Source organism: Lepidochelys olivacea (assembly GCF_965140295.1).
Source record: "Lepidochelys olivacea isolate rLepOli2 genome assembly, chromosome: 4".
NCBI classification, from domain to species: Eukaryota; Metazoa; Chordata; order Testudines; family Cheloniidae; genus Lepidochelys; species Lepidochelys olivacea.
Window position 1 is genome coordinate 54,335,547 of NC_140414.1, and position 18,419 is coordinate 54,353,965.

Consider the following 18,419-nt stretch of genomic DNA (forward strand, 5'->3'; position numbering starts at 1 on the left):
CAAGCTTCCACAGGGCTATTGCCACTCACTTCTCAACTGTCTGTCCTTAAACCAACTGAAAGTGAACATGCTGATTTTGCAGTACTCCCAGAAATTACTGATCTGGGAGCAGATGACCAGCCATACTGGGCCAAAGCCATCAACTATGACCTGCACATTTCCCAGAGTCTCTACCCTTGTTAGCATAAGGTCAGTGATTGCATTGGCTACTTGGATCACAGAAACTCCCACCGTCGATTTGCCCACTCCAAATTGATTCCCGACTGACTGGCAGCAGTCAGGCCTCACAAGCTTCCACAGTGCTATCATCACTCGCTTCTCAACTGTCAGGGCAGCTCTCATCTTGGTATTCCTGTGCTTCAGTGCAGGGGAAAGCAACTCAAAATGTTCCAGGAAAGTGGCTTTATGCATGCTAAAGTTTCACAGCCACGGGAAATCATTCCATATCTGCAACACTATGCGGTCCCACAAGTCTGTGCTTGTTTGCTTGGCCCAGAATTGGCATTCCACTGTATCAACATGCCCCACTGCTGCCATGATGTCCCAATTGCCACATCCCATGCTTTTAGGAATGTCTGTGTCCATGTCCTCCTCAAAATTGTCCTCGTGCTGGCGGCTCCTAGCCAGGTTCTGCACATACTGCAGGATGATGCGTGAGGTGTTTACAATGCTCACAACAGCAGCGGTGAGCTGAGTGGACTCCATGCTTGCCGTGTTATGGCGTCTGCATGGGTAACCCAGGAAAAAAGGTGCGAAACGATTGTCTGCCGTTGCTTTCAAGGAGGGAGGGAGGTACGGAGGGGAGACTGATGACATGTACCCCAAACCACCCGTGACAATGTTTTTGCCCTATCTGGCATTGGGAGCTTAACTCAGAATTCCAATGGGCAGCGGAGACAGCGGGGACTGTGGGATAGCTACCCACCGTGCACTGCTCTGTGAGTCAATTTTAGCCACGGTATTGAGGATGCACTCTGCCGACTTAATGCACTTAGTGTGGACAACACAATCGACTGTATAAAATTGCTTCCTAAAGATCGACTTCTGTAAAATTGACCTCATTTCATAGTGTAGACATACCCTTCGTTGCATTAAGTTTGTTCATAGAGTAAATATCAGTTACTTTAAAAGTTACTTACTTTAAAAGTTACCAAAATGTATAAGTTTGTGGACCATACCAAGCTGGGAGTGGTTGCAAGTGCTTTGGAGCATAGCATTAAAATTAAAAATGATCTGAACAAACTGGAGAAATGATCTGAAATAAACAGAATGAAATTCAATAAGGAAAAAAGGAAAGTACTCAATTTAGGAAGGAGCAATCAATTACATACATACAAAATGAGAAATGACTGCCTAGGAAGTAGTACTGCGAAAAGGGATCTGGGGGACATAGTGGACCATAAGCTAAATATGAGTCAACAATGTGACACTATTGCAAAAAAAAGCAAACCTCATTCTGCGATGTATTAGCTGGAGTGTTGTAAGCAAGACATAAGAACTAATTCTTCCATTCTACTCCACGCTGATTAGGCCTCAACTGGAGTACTGTGTCCAGTTCTGGGCAATACATTTCAGGAAAGATGTGGACAAATTGCGATTTTTAAGAGCAGGTTGGACAAACACCTGTCAGGGAGGTCTAGATAATACTTAGTCCTTCTTTTAGTGCAGGGGACTGGACTAGATGATCTCTCAAGGTCCCTTCCAGTTCTATGATTCTATGAAAACCCTTTGTTCTAAGTGTAATTTGTGGGTAAAGTGAGAGGAGTTTTAGCAGTTATCTGATGACTAGGTTTTAGTTAGGAGGAAAGGATGGAAGAGGATGAAGTGTTGGTCAGATCAGACGAGAAACATTCACATAAAGAATCTGACACATTAGAAAAGGGCAGACAAATAAACAGTGACAACATTTTAAAGTGCTTGTACACAAATGCTAGAAGTCTAAATAATAAGAAAGGTGAACTAGAGTGCCTCGTATTAAAGGATATTGCTATAATAGGCATCACAGAAACCTAGTGGAGTGAGGACAATCAATTGGACACAATCATTCCGGGGTACAAAATAAATCAGAAGGACAGAACAGGAGGTGTGGGGGTGCGGGGGGGGGGGGGGGGAAGTGGCACTTTATGTGAAAGAAAATGTAGAATCAAATGAAATAAAAATCTTAAATGAATCCACATGTTCCAAAGAATCTCTATGGATAGTAAAGTCCATCCTCTAATAAGAATATAACAGTAGGGATCTATTATCGACCACCTGACCAGGACAGTGATAGTGACGATGAAATGCTAAGGGAGATTAGAGAGGCTATCAAAATAAAAAACTCAGTAATAGTGGGGGATTTCAATTATCCCCATATTGACTGGGTACCTGTCACCTCAGGATGAAATGCAGAGACAAAATTTCTCAGTACTTTAAATGACTGTTTCTTGGAGCAGCTGGTAGAGGAACCCACAAGGGGAGAGGCAACTCTTGAACTAGTCCTGAGTGGAGCGCAGGATCTGGTCCAAGATATAACTATAACAGAACCGCTTGGAAATAGTGCCTATAATACAATAACATTTAACATTCCTGTGGTGGGAAGAACACCTCAACAGCCCAACACTCTGGCATTTAATTTCAGAAAGGGGAACTATGCAAAAATGAGGAGGTTAGTTAAACAGAAATTAAAAGGTACAGTGACTAGAGTGAAATCCCTGCAAGCTGCATGGACACTTTTCAAAGACACCATAATAGAGGCTCAATTTAAATGTATACCCCAAATTAAAAAACACAGTAAAAGAACTAAAAAAGATCCACTGTGGCTTAACAACCATTTAAATGAAGCAGAGAGAGATAAAAAGGCATCTTTTAAAAAATGGAAATCATAAACACTGCCAAATTAAATGTAAAAATGTAATAAGAAAAGCCAAAAAGGAGTTTGAAGAACAGCTAGCCAAAAACTCAAAAGGTAATAACAAAATGTTTTTTAAGTACAACAGAAGCAGGAAGCCTGTTTAACAAGCAGTAGGGCCCCTGGACTATCGAGATACAATAGGAGCACTTAAAGACGATAAAGTCATCGCGGAGAAACTAAATGAATTCTTTGCTTCAGTCTTCATGGCTGAGGATGTTAGGCAGATTCCCAAACCTGAGCCGTCTTTTGTAGGTGACAAATCTGAGGAATTGTCACAGATTGAAGTGTCCCTAGAGGAGGTTTTGGAATTAATTGAGAACTTAACAGTAACAAGTCACCGGGACCAGATGGCATTCACCCAAGAGTTTTGAAAGAACTCAAATGTGAAATTGCAGAACTATTAACTATGGTTTGTAACCTGTCCTTTAAATCAGCTACTGTACCCAATGACTGGAAGATAGCTAATGTAACGCCAATATTTAAGAAGGGCTCTAGAGGTGATCCTGGCAATTAGAGACCGGTAAGTCTAATGTCAGTACCGGGCAAATTAGTTGAAACAATACTAAAGAATAAAATTGTCAGACACATAGAAGAGCATAAATTGTTGTGCAAAACTCAACATGGTTTCTGTAAAGGGAGATCATGTCTTACTAATTTATTAGAGTTCTTTGAGGAGGTCAACAAACATGTGGACAAGGGGGATCCAGTGGAAATAGTGTACTTAGATTTCCAGAAAACCTTTGACAAGGTCCCTCACAAAATTAAGTTGTTATGGGATAAGACGGAAGATCCTTTCATGGATTGAGAACTGGTTAAAAGACAGGGAACAAAGGATAGGAATAGATGGTAAATTTTCAGAATGGAGAGGGGTAACTAGTAGTGTTCCCCAGGGGTCAGTCCTAGGACCAATCCTATTCAAATTATTCATAAATGATCTGGAGAAAGGGGTAAACAGTGAGGTGGCAAAGTTTGCAGACAATACTAAACTGCTCAAGATAGTTAAAACCAAAGCAGACTGTGAAGAACTTCAAAAAGATCTCTCAAAACTAAGTGATTGGGCAACAAAATGGGAAATGAAAGTTAATGTGGATAAATGTAAAGTAATGCACACTGGAAAAAATAACCCCAACTATACATACAATATGATGGGGGCTAATTTAGCTACAACTAATCAGGAGAAAAATCTTGGAGTCTTCGTGGATAGTTCTCTGAAGACGTCCACGCAGTGTGCAGTGGCAGTCAAAAAAAGGAAATGGGATGTTAGGAATCATTAAAAAAGGGATAGAGAAGAAGATGGAGAATATCTTATTGCCCTTGTATAAATCCATGGTACGCCCACATTTTGAATACTGCATACAGATGTGGTCCTCTAATCTCAAAAAAGATATACTGGCATTAGAAAAGGTTCAGAAAAGGGTAACTAAAATGATTAGAGGTTTGGAAGGGGTCCCATACGAGGAGAGATTAAAGAGGCTAGGACTTTTCAGCTTGGAAAAGAGGAGACTAAGCGGGGCATATGATAGAGGTATATAAAATCATGAGTGGTGTGGAGAAAGTGAATAAGGAAAAGTTCTTTACTTGTTTCCATAATATAAGAACTCAGGGCCACCAAATGAAATTAATGGGTAGCAGGTTTAAAACAAATAAAAGGAAGTTCTTCTTCACTCAGCGCACAGCCAACCTGTGGAACTCCTTGCCTGAGGAGGTTGTGAAGGCTAGGACTATAACAGGGTTTAAAAGAGAACTGCATAAATTCATGGATGTTAAGTTCATTCATGGCTATTAGCCAGGATGGGTAAGGAATGGTGTCCCTAGCCTCTGTTTGTCAGAGGGTGGAGATGGATAGCAGGAGAGAGATCACTAGATCATAACCTGTTAGGTTCACTCCCTCTGGGACACCTGGAATTGGCCACTGTCTGTAGACAGAATACTGGGCTGGATGGACCTTTGGTCTGACCCAGTATGGCCATTCTTATGTTCTTATGACACTGATGATCATGCAACCACTTGTCTGTAGGATACCTGTCATGAAGTCATGAAAGGGCTATAGAATTAGAATAACTTATGTACTTTCCTGGCACAGATGTTGATATACTGATATTGAGCTATAGTTTTGGTGGGTCATTTGCCATAACACCATTGATTCGTTGGGCAATTAGACATCTGTATACATTTCTTTAGCATAGGTTCAGTTGATACTTTACCATTTTTGCATGATCAGAATCACTGTAATCCCCTAGCACAAATGTAACATACCCTCTCATTCATATACAAAAGTTATTGTAATGGTGCACAACCATTCATGCCACAACAACAATTTTCAGTTGCTCTGAACAAGGTTAAGTGCCACTGCATTTTGAACTGCACCACTGGACAAGACAGAATGCGAAAGTGTTAGAGCCGCAGTTGTCCATGTAGTCCTCACAGTGCAATTCATCCTTCAGTGAGAGCTTTGGCAGCTCGAAAAACTGACTCTTTCAACTTGCACACTACTTGCATCCCAGATGCATGCAGGCCAAGAGCAGTAAAGGCAATATGTGACTGATCTTGGCTTTCCCAACTTCCTCCCCAAACTTCACCGTGAACAGCTTAATCACCAAGTTACTCAATGGATTTAGTTCAGATTTACACTGATGTACATGCACTTTTTCCTCACTAGTATTTGTCTTCAATCTTCCTGCTGTTGCAAGCCCATCACTTGTCACAATGGTGGGAGTGCTAGTGTAGACAGATGTATTCTGAACAGGGTTAGATCACCAGGTAGTTAAAAGAGCAGCAGCCAGGCTACTCTAGCATTTCCATCATTATTACTACAGACGGAGCTGCACTAACAGTAGTGCAAGACTGGCAAAGTTGAAGAAAAATGTTAAAGGAAACACAGCCACTGAACCTGGTATTAAACACATTACCTTCATTTTACTAAATGAACATTGGAAGAAAGGCCCTGTTACACCATTCCAATTTATTCTGGTTTTCTGAAAGTGGGAACGTTCTCTTGTTTTGATATCCTGGAAGGCCCAAGAAACAAAACACCACATAGCCTTTGATCAAGCTTGTGCCTTTCTCTTTTATCCATTGTATGCAATGGATTTGTTGTATTCCTGAAACCTGCAGTCACTTGGAGTATAGTCTTTCAGAATGGGGAATATAATGTTAGATTTCTGTTTTACTTTGATGTTTCAATTTATGGCAGCTACAACAAATAATTTAAGGTGGCCTTTTTGCTTGAAGAGAAGAATAATTTCCCAACAACAAATATGAGCTTCTTGGTTATCCTGCCAAGTACAATTTGGAAAACAATGTCACTAGTTCTTCACAATTTCTCTCCTGCTTCCCTGAACTGTCTCTGGCGGTGCTGTCAGCTACAGAAAGTTTATATGACATACGGTTTTGGCCAGAGTTTTTCTTGGAATTTCCTCTTCCAAATCTTCTTTTAAAATGTCATCTTGCTTCTCAAAACCCTTTGTTTTTATTTTGCTCTCATTCAGTCATTCCGATCAGGAAGGTGTAGGGCCAGATCCTCACCTACCATTAAACCAGCATAATTCCACTGAGTTATGTTGATTTAAACCCGATGAAGATTTAACCTGTGACATGGATTTCTTACATGATTAGGTGGTTCACCACTGTAAAGTCCTTCTTTCCAAGCTTTTAAATATTTTAACAAAAGAACAGGACTCTCTGTTTCATTTAGCTTTTGCTTTCCACATCAAAACAAATAACAGCAAATGTCTCTTTGTCATGTTTTGTCTTAAAGGATATGAAATATCATCATGCTGTTTTCTGTGTGTGGTTTCTATTTAACCTAACAGCAGGCTTGTCTTTTGGCTATGGTACAAGAGTAGAAGTCAAGGAATCTGGTTTCTCTTCCTGCTCTGAGACAGATCCCTTAACCTCATTTTCCCTTTCTAAAAAATAGAGATATTGTAGTAATTCTTCCCTGTCTCACAAAGGTAGATATAATAAACATGACTTAAGCATGTTTCTAACTTTAAGCATGAAGTCAATAGGATTACTAATATGCTTAGATATATAAGTACTATAATGTACAGCACTCAGTCGTCACCCCCTCTAATTTGGATCATTTTGGAAATGTAAAAGAAAAAAAAGTTCAAGGGTTTTTTTTATACTTTGATCATTTTTTTTTGAAATTTTTATCTTTCCATTTCTTAACAACTTTACCTTTTAATGAATTAAAGACATTCTTATTGATTTTAAAATAATTTATTTAAGTTCATGTTTTGTTATATTACTTTGGTTTTTGCCCTTAGCATTGTTTCAATTCCCTGAAGTAACTAAATAGCAATGCCTCCATATTTTCAATATTGTCTAGGTATTCCCTAAGCAAAATATACTGAGATTTAGATAATAGTATGAATACTGTGCTAATATTATATAATTGTAAAGGAAACTGTGGGACATTTTTAGTACAGCCATTGTACTTTTATTACAATTATTCTTGTAAAAACATGTTTGAGCAGTAATGAAATCAACTTTTAAAATTTAAAAGATAGTACTAATGAAAATTACTGAATATTGTATGTGTATGGAAAACTGGCACTTCGTGAATCTCAGATTGTACTAATATCTATATGTATGTTGGTTTGCCATAAACATAGATAGTCAGTAATTATCACTAGAAATATTAGTCACATTGAAAGTAGATAAATAATTAATAGAAATGTCATTTTCCCCTTATTAAAATTCAATAGAAACATCTGACAAATCCTGTGGCACTCTAGCAAATAGTTCAAAGAGGCATCATCATAACTCAGATACTTATATTAATGGCAACAGCTTGCTCTCCATTCCACAGTGCAGATCTTTTATCAGCACTGTAGATCTCTATTATATATTCTGCACTTGTTTTGTGCATGTGGCTCCTATTGATATCAATGGAAGCTCTGCACATGGAACAAAAGTGGAGTTTGTAATAAAGATCTGAGATGAGAATTATTCTGTAAGTACCTTATCCCTTTGGAAACTATCTACCATAGGTGGATGCCATTTGAGGGTTGGCTATTATCCAGGGGGGCAGAATTGGCTAGGGAGAGGAGTAGGGCGATATGTCAGGCAGGTGTTATGTGGTGCTGTTTCTGGCTGCTGAGAGATAAGGTTAGATTGGGACTCGTAAGAACCTCCCTGCAGAGAACTCTCCCTTCCTCCCCCCCAGCCTGCCCTCCTGCTTTCTGCAGGTCCCCAGCAGGAAAAATTAGCAGTCAGGAACAGTAAAAAAACTATAGAGAAGCCAGCGTGGCTCCAGGTATGGCGGCAGTGCTGGCAGCATGTCAAAGGCAGGCAGGAAACATGAGGCTCTCTAATTGCTTGAGGAAGGAGATTGTGCTCTTCAGCATGACAGAGGATGAGAAGTTGGATGGAGAGGGTCCCTTTTTTCTTAGGGGAGAAAACAGTGCAGGAAAAGAGGCAGAGCTCAGGTTAAGGAGAGGGTGTGGGAGGAAGAAAAAATAGCTACCTTGTATAAGTAAACTCATCTTCAGTACCTCACTGCAAAATGCTTGTTCTCAGTGTTGTAAGCATTAGTGCCATAGAAAGGAGAAGAGAGAAACAGAAAACATTCCAACTACCAATGTCCTTTCACAAGTGGTGCAAACATGCAGGATGCTCTAAGGATGGTCATGTGTGGCTGAACTATCACCCTTCTCCCTCCTTTCCTGCCTCCAGCCTGAAACAACCTGATATGTGAGAACTTGAACAATGATGCCTTTCCTTTAAACAATTTGCTGGAGTGCCACAGTGCTTGTGAGATGTTACAGTGATATGGAGTGGTTCTAAAGGCATTACACTTGCCACCGAGATTGAGAAACTGTAGGTAGCCCATTATTGGCAGGGACATTTTAATCTTCTTGAACGTTTATCTAAATGTTGTTGTGAAGAAGTGGAGAATTAGGTGTTTTATTTAAATTACATCTTGTTTTCATGTTTGGCGAATCATTTCAATTGCTTGTACACACAAGGGAATGTTATGAAAATGAGAGATTAAACGGAGTTCCTGGTACCCAGGAGGACATCAAAATTAAGTAGACAACTTTAGTAATTATCTAACTGTTTTGGATGCACTGGTAGACAAACAGATTACTCTTCCCTCCTCTCCCCCCCCCCGCCTCCTTGCACACACACTCACCAGAAATGTAATCTGCCTGGGGTTGGAATAGATGTTGCTTCATCAGAATTCAGAATCACCGCAATCATATGAGAAAAATGTCAAGGGGTAAAGATGTGAGATTCCCAACTATGTATGTGACCAAAACAAAATAAAACAAACCATGATGTTTCATCTGTATAATATCCATTCTCTTTCAATAGATCACCTACTGTTCCCAACTCATTCATATTAAGGCAGGTGGCATGAGACTTCAACTGAAGATGGATTGGTGGCACAAATACAATATATCTGGCACACAGTTATTTGAAAAACGTACAGCTTAGCTAGCCATTAGCAAGGTTTTCTTGATTCCAAAGGCTCACTGCCTGAGGTGTCATTTAAAACATGCCCACAGAATTGTGTCACTGTCAGATATTTTTGCCCTTCTGTGCAACTTAGTAGGAGAGGGTTTGGGTTGGAATTAGACTGGTATGATAATGCTAATTCTTAGTACTTTTATGCATAACACCTGCAAGCTGTGCTATTATTTCTAAAACATTTTTATTATCTTTAAAAGTTTGCTTAGGAAAGTAGAAGACAAGAAGGGGGAGAACATTCCATTGTTCACTGAGTTAATTATATTATCAATCAATGCTGAGACCAAGTTGTTCCTTTCGAAAATTATTTTATTCAGTTGGACTGTCCATTCCAATGACTTTCAACACAGCAGGAGCAGTATGAGTAGCAACAGAATGGCATTTACTCATCTTTGGTTGACTGCATAGAATCTGCTGATTTGTGGGAGTGAGATCAACAAAAATGTCAGTAGCTACTGTTAGCCTCATAATCTCCTTAAATGATTTGCTTGTTATTCTGGAATCCCAACGTTTTGCCACAACTGAAGCAACAAATGAAGCAACTTCCACACAAAAAACCCACCCTACTCTTGAACTTTTACACACGATATAGAAAAGTGAGATGAGATATTCCCAGAGAGTTGAACTTATAATGTACTGATTTCCAGTTGAGCTGGATGTATCCAACAATACCTCAATACTAATGTGAATATCTAGCGCCAAATCCAGCCCCTTGCTCCATGGTGCTGAGACTCCCGGAATTTCAGAACCAATGTAGTTCAATAACCCTGGGGTGCAAACCCCAATGCAGCATGGAGCCAAAATATGGGAGTACTCCAGTGTGTAAGTACTCATGTGGTGGGGCATGGATGGGGCTGCAGGCTCCTGCATGGATCCACTTTATCTCACTTAACAGTAGGTGGGCTTGTAGGTCCTTGTAGTGCTTGTGAAACCATTCTACAACTTGGGAGCAGGAAGACTCTTTCTATCTCCCCATACATCTTCCCCGGGACTCAACATAACAATTCAAGAGAGGCACTGAGTCCAGCGTTTGAAACTTATGGAAATAGTTTCAAATGCTGGCCCTATGAAAATCAAGGGGAGTTTTGTTATTGACTTCACTGGGGCTAGGATTTCATCCTTAGTGTATTAATTATACTGTTAAGCTAGGATGTTTGTACAATAATGAAAATAAATCTTGGCTGATTGTACAATAATGTGTGCACTTACCACGATGGCACATGCAAATCAGATATATAGATGTAAAAATAATTGTTTCAGCTTTGAAGTAGCCCTTAGCACATGCAATCATCTACTCCGTATGTACAGTCTCTGTAACTATACTCCCAGTTATAAGCTTCAAGTAGTACATATAAGTGGGCTTCTACTTTTTAAACAAAATCGGCCTTCTAATTGCAGCTTTATACTTCACACAAACTATCAGTTTTACCTCTCTTGGAACCTGTACAACAAGGAAAAAATAATTAAATGTACCAAATGAACATAGGGCATAAATGTAACCTTTTATAGTTTTAGAGGGATTTACCACACATTTTTGGTCTACTTCCCAGGACGCAGCACTGAACCGGAATGGAAATTAAATTGCATACCATATACTGTAGTCACAGTAATATATGTATTCCTTCAACCCGTGACAAATAACTTGAGTTTATATTCCCTGAGAAAAAATATACCTTTGTATCAAAAGCAAAAAGCTTCACAACTAAGTGAACATGTGGTAAAATTCTAAATAGGAAAGGCCAATAGACCTATACAGAAAGAGATTAAAAATGCTGAACTACACAAAATGCTTTTTAAAGCCACATCAATAGACTGACTGCAATAGGAAACTGAATAGAATACACCATGGAAACTACTGACCAATCAAGGGCCAACTACATGCAGTGTAATGAATGTAATCAAGGTATTTCTATTTTCACTTTTTCCTTCCCCACAGCTTTCTGTAGATGCTAGATAGTAATTTTCAGTAATGGTAGGCTGCATTATCACAATAAGTCTCTCTACAAAAGAACCAAGCAGATTGGTTAGCTGCATGCTTTGGCTCAGTAATGGAGATGTGCAATGCAGAATAGTTTTGCTTGTAGTGATTTCTGCAAAACTTTTCTTTGGTTTTTGATTGGAATGTGTTTGTATCCCCAAGTTTTGCTTTGAGACTTTAATTCAAACAAATGCAAACTCTAAAAATTAAAATTTTGGAAAAATATCTCATTATGTTCCATATGAAAACCACGTGAAAATATGATTTTCTCAGGTTTTGAATGCAAAATCAGAGAAGAGAGAGATTTCCCCCAAAGTGCTCATAATTGAACCAAAGTTTTTAAAACTAGGCACAGGTTTACATGGAAGGTTTGTGAAGCAGAGTTACTGTATCAGTGAATCTATTCTATCTGTTCTGTTCTATGTAGATTCTTGTATCGGACTAGTAACTATTGTATCTAGCTTTTTTCACATACCTTCCTATTGTTTTCCAACTTTTTCCATAAGAAAAAGTGAAGAATGTTTTTTTTTCCTTTTACTTTCACAAACTTTTTTACTTTTGTTCCCTTGAAAAAAAGGAGGGGAGGGAAGGAGCCTATAAAATCATGACTGGTGTGGAGAAAGTAAATAAGGAAGTATTATTTACTCCTTCTCATAACACAAGAACTAGGGGTCACCAAATGAAATTAATGGGCATCAGGTGTAAAACAAACAAAATGAAGTATTTTTTTCACTGAACACACACTCAACCTGTGGAACTACTTGCCAGAGGATATTGTGAAGGACAAAACTATAACAGGGTTAAAAAAAAAAAACTAGATCAATTCCTGGAGGATAGATGCATCAATGGCTATTATAGGATGGGCATGGATGGTGTCCCTAGCTTCTTTTGCCAGAAGCTGGGAATGGGCAACGGGGATGGATCACTTGATGATTACCTGCTCTGTTCATTCCCTCTGGGGCACCTGGCATTGTCCACTCTCTGAGGACAGGATACTGGGCGCGATGGACCTTTGGTCTGACCCAGTATGGCCATTCTTATGTACTTCAAAAAAAAAGATAGAAAGAGGGGGCAAGCTGAAAAATCCAAAAGCTGAAAATAAAAAAAACATAATATCTGTTTCCGAAACCCAAAATGAAAACTACCGGTAATGTTTTTTTTTTTCACTTTAAAATGTCATTTTGAAATGAAAATTTCTTTTCATTTCTATATGAAAATCCCCATGGAAATACCATGGGAAAGTTTCACTAAGGGGGATGGGTTCCCATGCAAATTTCCATAGGAAAAATGTGGCTTTTCAAACTTGCTCCAATAAAATTTTAAATAGGTAAGATGGTATATAGAACTAACCTTTAGTCACATGCCAGAATAGCTTGTATTTTATTTGCTAAGCAAACATCCAAATAGTTATGACAAAGATCATTCTTGATCAAACAGGGAAGGGAAAGATTGGTTGTTTATTTTCTCTTTTTGCTTTTTTTTCTTATGAAAGACTATTTAGATACTCAGGCTGCAGTTATAGTTTGTCTGGATGGTTGGTTAGTTTTCAGTTCTGTTGCTTTGGACTGTGTGCTCCAAAGTTAATGTGTTATTTTCCTTTGAATGTCTAGAAAGTGATCTATCTATCTATCTAATTCAGTAGCTCTCAGCCTTTCCAGACTACTGTACCCCTTTCAGGAGTCTGATTTGTCTTGTATCCCTCTAAGTTTCACCTCACTTGAAAACTGCTTGCTTACAGAATCAGACATAAAAATTAGGGCTGTCAAGCCATTAAAATTTAATGATGATTAATCACATGAGTAAAAAATATAATCACAATTAATTGTGTAATTAATCACACTGTTAATAATATAATACCATTTATTTAAATGTTTTTGGATGTTTTCTACATTTTTGAATATATTGGTTTCAATTACAACACAGAATACAAAGCGTACAGTGCTCACTTTATATTTATTTTTATTACAAATATTTGCACTGTAAAAAACAAAATAAATTGTATATATCAATTCACCTAATACAAGTACTGTAGTGCAATCTCTTTACAATGAAAGTTGAACTTACAGATGTAGAATTATGTACAAAAATAACTGCATTCAAAAATAAAACAATGTAAAACTTTAGAACCCACAAGTCCACTCAGTCCTACTTCAGCAAATTGCTCAGACAAAACAAGTTTGGTTACAATTTGCAGGAAATAATGGTGCCCGCTTCTTGTTTACAATGTCACCTGAAAGTGAGAACAGGCATTCACATGGCACTGTTGTAGCCGGCATCACAAGATATTTACATGCTAGATGTGGTAAAGGGTCATATGTCCCTTCTTGCTTCAACCACCATTCCAGAGGACATGTGTCCATGCTGATGACGGATTCTGCTTGATAACCATCCAAAGCAGAGTGGACTGACTCATGTTCATTTTCATCATTTGAGTCAGATGCCACCAGCAGAAGGTTGATTTTCTTTTTTGGTGGTTTGGGTTCTGTAGTTTCCACATCATAGAGTGTTGCTTTTTTAAGACATCAAAAAGCATTCTCCACACCTCGTCCCACTCAGATCTTGGAAGGCACTTCAGTTTCTTAAACCTTGGGTCGAGTGCTGTATCTGTCCTTAGAAATCTCACATTTTTTACCTTCTTTGTGTTTAGTTAAATCTGCTGTGTAAGTGTTCTTAAAACAAACATGTGCTGGGTCATCATCCAAGACTGCTATAACATGAAATACATGGCAGGCTGCAAGTAAACAGAACAGGAGACATACAATTTTCCCCCAAGGAGTTCAGTCACAAAATTAATTAATACATTATTTTTTTAACAAACATCATCAGCATGGAAGCATATCCTCTGGCATAGTGGCCGAAGCATGAAGGGGCATATGAATGTTTAGCATATCTGGCATATAAATACCTTGCAACACCAGCTACAAAATTGCCATGTGAAGACTTGTTCTCACTTTCAGGTGACACTGTAAATAAGAAACAGTCAGCAGTATCTCCCGTAAATGTAAATAAACTTGTTTGTCTTAACAATTGGCTGAACAAGAAGTAGGACTGAATAGACTTGTGGGCTCTAAAGTTTTACATTGTTTTGTTTTTCAGTGCAGTTATGTAAAAAAAAAAAACCTACATTTGTAAGTTCCACTTTCATTATGAAGCGATTGCACTACAATACTTGTATGAGGTGAACTGAAAAATACTATTTCTTTTATCATTTTTACAGTGCAAATATTTGTAATAAAAATAATAATATAAGGTTAGCATCTACTACAGGACAGACCTAACAAAGAAAATAACAGAACACCACTAGCCGTCACCTTCAGCCCCCAACTAAAACCCCTCCAACGCATTATTAAGGATCTACAACCTATCCTGAAGGATGACCCAACACTCTCACAAATCTTGGGAGACAGGCCAGTCCTTGCCTACAGACACCCCCCAACCTGAAGCAAATACTCACCAACAACCACATACCACACAACAGGACCACTAACCCAGGAACCTATCCTTGCAACAAAGTCCGTTGCCAACTGTGCCCACATATCTATTCAGGGGACACAGGGGCCTAATAACATCAGCCACACTATCAGAGGCTCGTTCACCTGCACTTCCACCAATGTGATATATGCCATCATGTGCCAGCAATGCCCCTCTGCCATGTACATTGGTCAAACTGGACAGTCTCTACGTAAAAGAATAAATGGACACAAATCAGATGTCAAGAATTATAACATTCATAAACCAGTTGGAGAACACTTCAATCTCTCTGGTCATGCAATTACAGACATGAAGGTCGCTATCTTAAAACAAAAAAACTTCAAATCCAGACTCCAGCGAGAAACTGCTGAATTGGAATTCATTTGCAAATTGGATACTATTAATTTAGGCTTAAATAGAGACTGGGAGTGGCTAAGTCATTATGCAAGGTAGCCTATTTCCCCTTGTTTTTTCCCTACCCCCCCCCCCAGACGTTCTGGTTAAACTTGGATTTATGCTGGAAATGGCCCACCTTGATTATCATACACATTGTAAGGAGAGTGGTCAGTTTGGATGAGCTATTACCAGCAGGAGAGTGAGTCTGTGTGTGTATGGGGGTGGGGGGTGAGAAAACCTGGATTTGTGCTGGAAATGGCCCACCTTGATTATCATGCACATTGTAGGGAGAGTGGTCACTTTGGATAAGCTATTACCAGCAGGAGAGTGAGTTTGTGTGTGTGGTTTTTGAAAAAAAGGGGGGTGGGTGAGAAAACCTGAATTTGTGCTGGAAATGACCCACCTTGATTATCATACACATTGTAAAGAGAGTGGTCACTTTGGATGGCCTATTACCAGCAGGAGAGTGAGTTTGTGGGGGGGGAGGGGGGGGCGGAGGGTGAGAAAACCTGGATTTGTGCTGGAAATGGCCCAACTTGATTATCATACACATTGTAAGGAGAGTGATCACTTTAGATCACAGTTTATTTTTTGAGTTAATCGTGTGAGTTAACTGCAATTAATCGACAACCCTAATAAAAACACAAAAGTGTCACAGCACACTGTTACTGAAAAATTGCTTATTTTCTCATTTTTACCATATAATTATAAAATACATCAATTGGAATGTAAATATTGTACTTACATTTCCAGGTATAGTATATAAAGCAGTATAAACAAGTCATTGTCTGTATGAAATTTTAGTTTGAACTGATTTTGCTAGTGCTTTCTTATGTAGCCTGTTATAAAACTAGGCAAATAGCTAGATGAGTTGATGTACCCCCTGGAAGACCTCTGTGTACCCCTAGTTGAGAACCACTGATCTAATCTATCCATCAAAATTACAATCTTTTATGGCTATAGCTTGAATAATCAATCTATTACACATATGACTAACAGTGTACGGAACCAAGAGCCAGTTAAGAGACTAATATTTTACCTTTAAGATAACTGCAGTATTAGTCTCCTGTCAATCATTTGATGCGTCATGTGGGGATCTGAAGCAGATCACAAAAGTGAGGTAGAACAGCCATTTTAAGAGTAGTAGCTTGTGGAATTGCTCTTGTAATAGAAATCACAAAAGGGAAGTGGAAGTGTTAGAAATGTATTGCAAGTCTGTTTCCTCAAAGATACTAGAATAATTGAGTATGTATGATTAAAAAGATAACTTTCCATAACCTCCCAACAATTTCATTTATATTTAAATCAGAACAGACCCTCAAGGCTTGACAAGCCTAACTCCTGGAATGGTGCTAATACATACTCCCCTCCAGGATAAAAGCCTAGCAATGTTTGCAACACCTCCCAGCTGCTTTTTAAGTCTATAATCTGCAGTTTAATTATGTTTTACTTTATTTCACCTTCACAGAGGACTATTTGAAACTGATCACTCTCCAAGACAGGATGTATTGAAGCACTGAGCTATAGAGGGTTTTACTGAACATTTGATAATGCTCAAATGTGAACTTGGCAAGAGTCTATATATTTGAACCTTAAACACAGTTCTAACTAGTTCCTGTACATACAGTCATTTCTATGGGACTCATCCTCATAATGTCTGGGAACTTACCTAACAGTAAAGATATGTACCAAGTTATCAGGTGAATGGCTACTCAGATGAGATACAGAGTCCTAGAATCTTGGAGTTTAAGGCCAGAAGGGACCACTAGATCATCTAGTCTGACCAGCTATGTATCACAGGCCACCAGCACAACTCAGCCCCCACACACTAAACCCAGCTATGGAAATGAGACCAAATTAAATGAGACCCACAGGAGAGTAGATTATAATTTGCCACAGGAAAGGAATAGGGGGGACTGAGGTGCACCAATGCTTGAGGTTCTTGCAATGGAAGGGAAATTATTTTATGGGATAATTCTGGTAAGTGATGCACATCCACATACTTCAAAGAAAGGGAGGAAAAAAACCCACAAGGTCACTGCCAGTCTGACCCTGGGGAAAATTCCTTCCCCACCACACATAAATGTAAGTTTAGTTTGGAATTGACTATGATAATGCTCATGTTAATTCTCTATCCATGACCAGTATGCACCACTATGTTTCCATTAGCCTGGCTTACACAGTTAGCCCAGTATTGTGCCTTATTTTCAACTAAAGTATCTGAATGCATTGCTAAACATAAAACTATATAGTTATCTGGAACCAAAGTTCTGATGAACCAAGGAAAGAGCAATTCATGAGCCCAAATATGGCCAATAAAGTTAAACAGTATTGTGTATAAAACTGTCATTTGACCGTTACTAACGTACAGAGAGTTGACCAGAGACTAGAAAAAAAACTTCAGTATGCTTTCCACCACAGAAATGAAGATGTTAAGATGGTCAAATGGTTGGACACTCTGTGATAGGAAATGAAATGAGGTTATAAGAGGCCTAATGCAGGTTGTTCAAACTGAGGATATATTGAGGGAGGTTAGGCTACAAGTGGTATGGGCATATCTAGCATAGATCTGAAAGCTGTCTCAGTAAGATGGGTCTTACAACGATGATGGATCGAACATGACCAAAGGGCACTCCACAGACTCAGTACATGAAATATATATCAGCAGGCCTCAGAGAGACCAATCTGCATGAAAACCTGGCATATGATTATGAGTTTAGGAAGAAGGCTATAAAAGTTGTTGACTCTGATTAGAGAAGTGGCAAGAAAGAAGAAGAAGGAGAAGCAAAAGAAGAAGTATGCCATCTTGACACTGGAGTTACCAAAGTGGAAGAGTAACGAATTACAGAATAACTATAAGTACAGAATTCAGGGAATTGTATAGTGAGACTGTTACACTTCCGAGCTACTGCACCTGTATTTCCCCTCAGTTTTTCATCAAGGACACCCAATCTCAGGCTTTTAGCTCCCCAGCTGTTGCCTCTCTTGGATGGAGACCCATGTCTCACTCCCTTCCAACCAGGTTATGTCCTGGCTGAATAGTTCCCTGCTTCCACTATATTTAGGGTTGCCAGGCATCTGGTTTTCTACTGGAACGCCCAGTTGAAAAGGGATCCGGCCTATTAAAAGTCTCATCAGCAGCTCAGCGTGGCTAAGGAAGGTTCCCTGCCTGCCTGGCTCAGTGTAGCTCCCAGAAGTGGC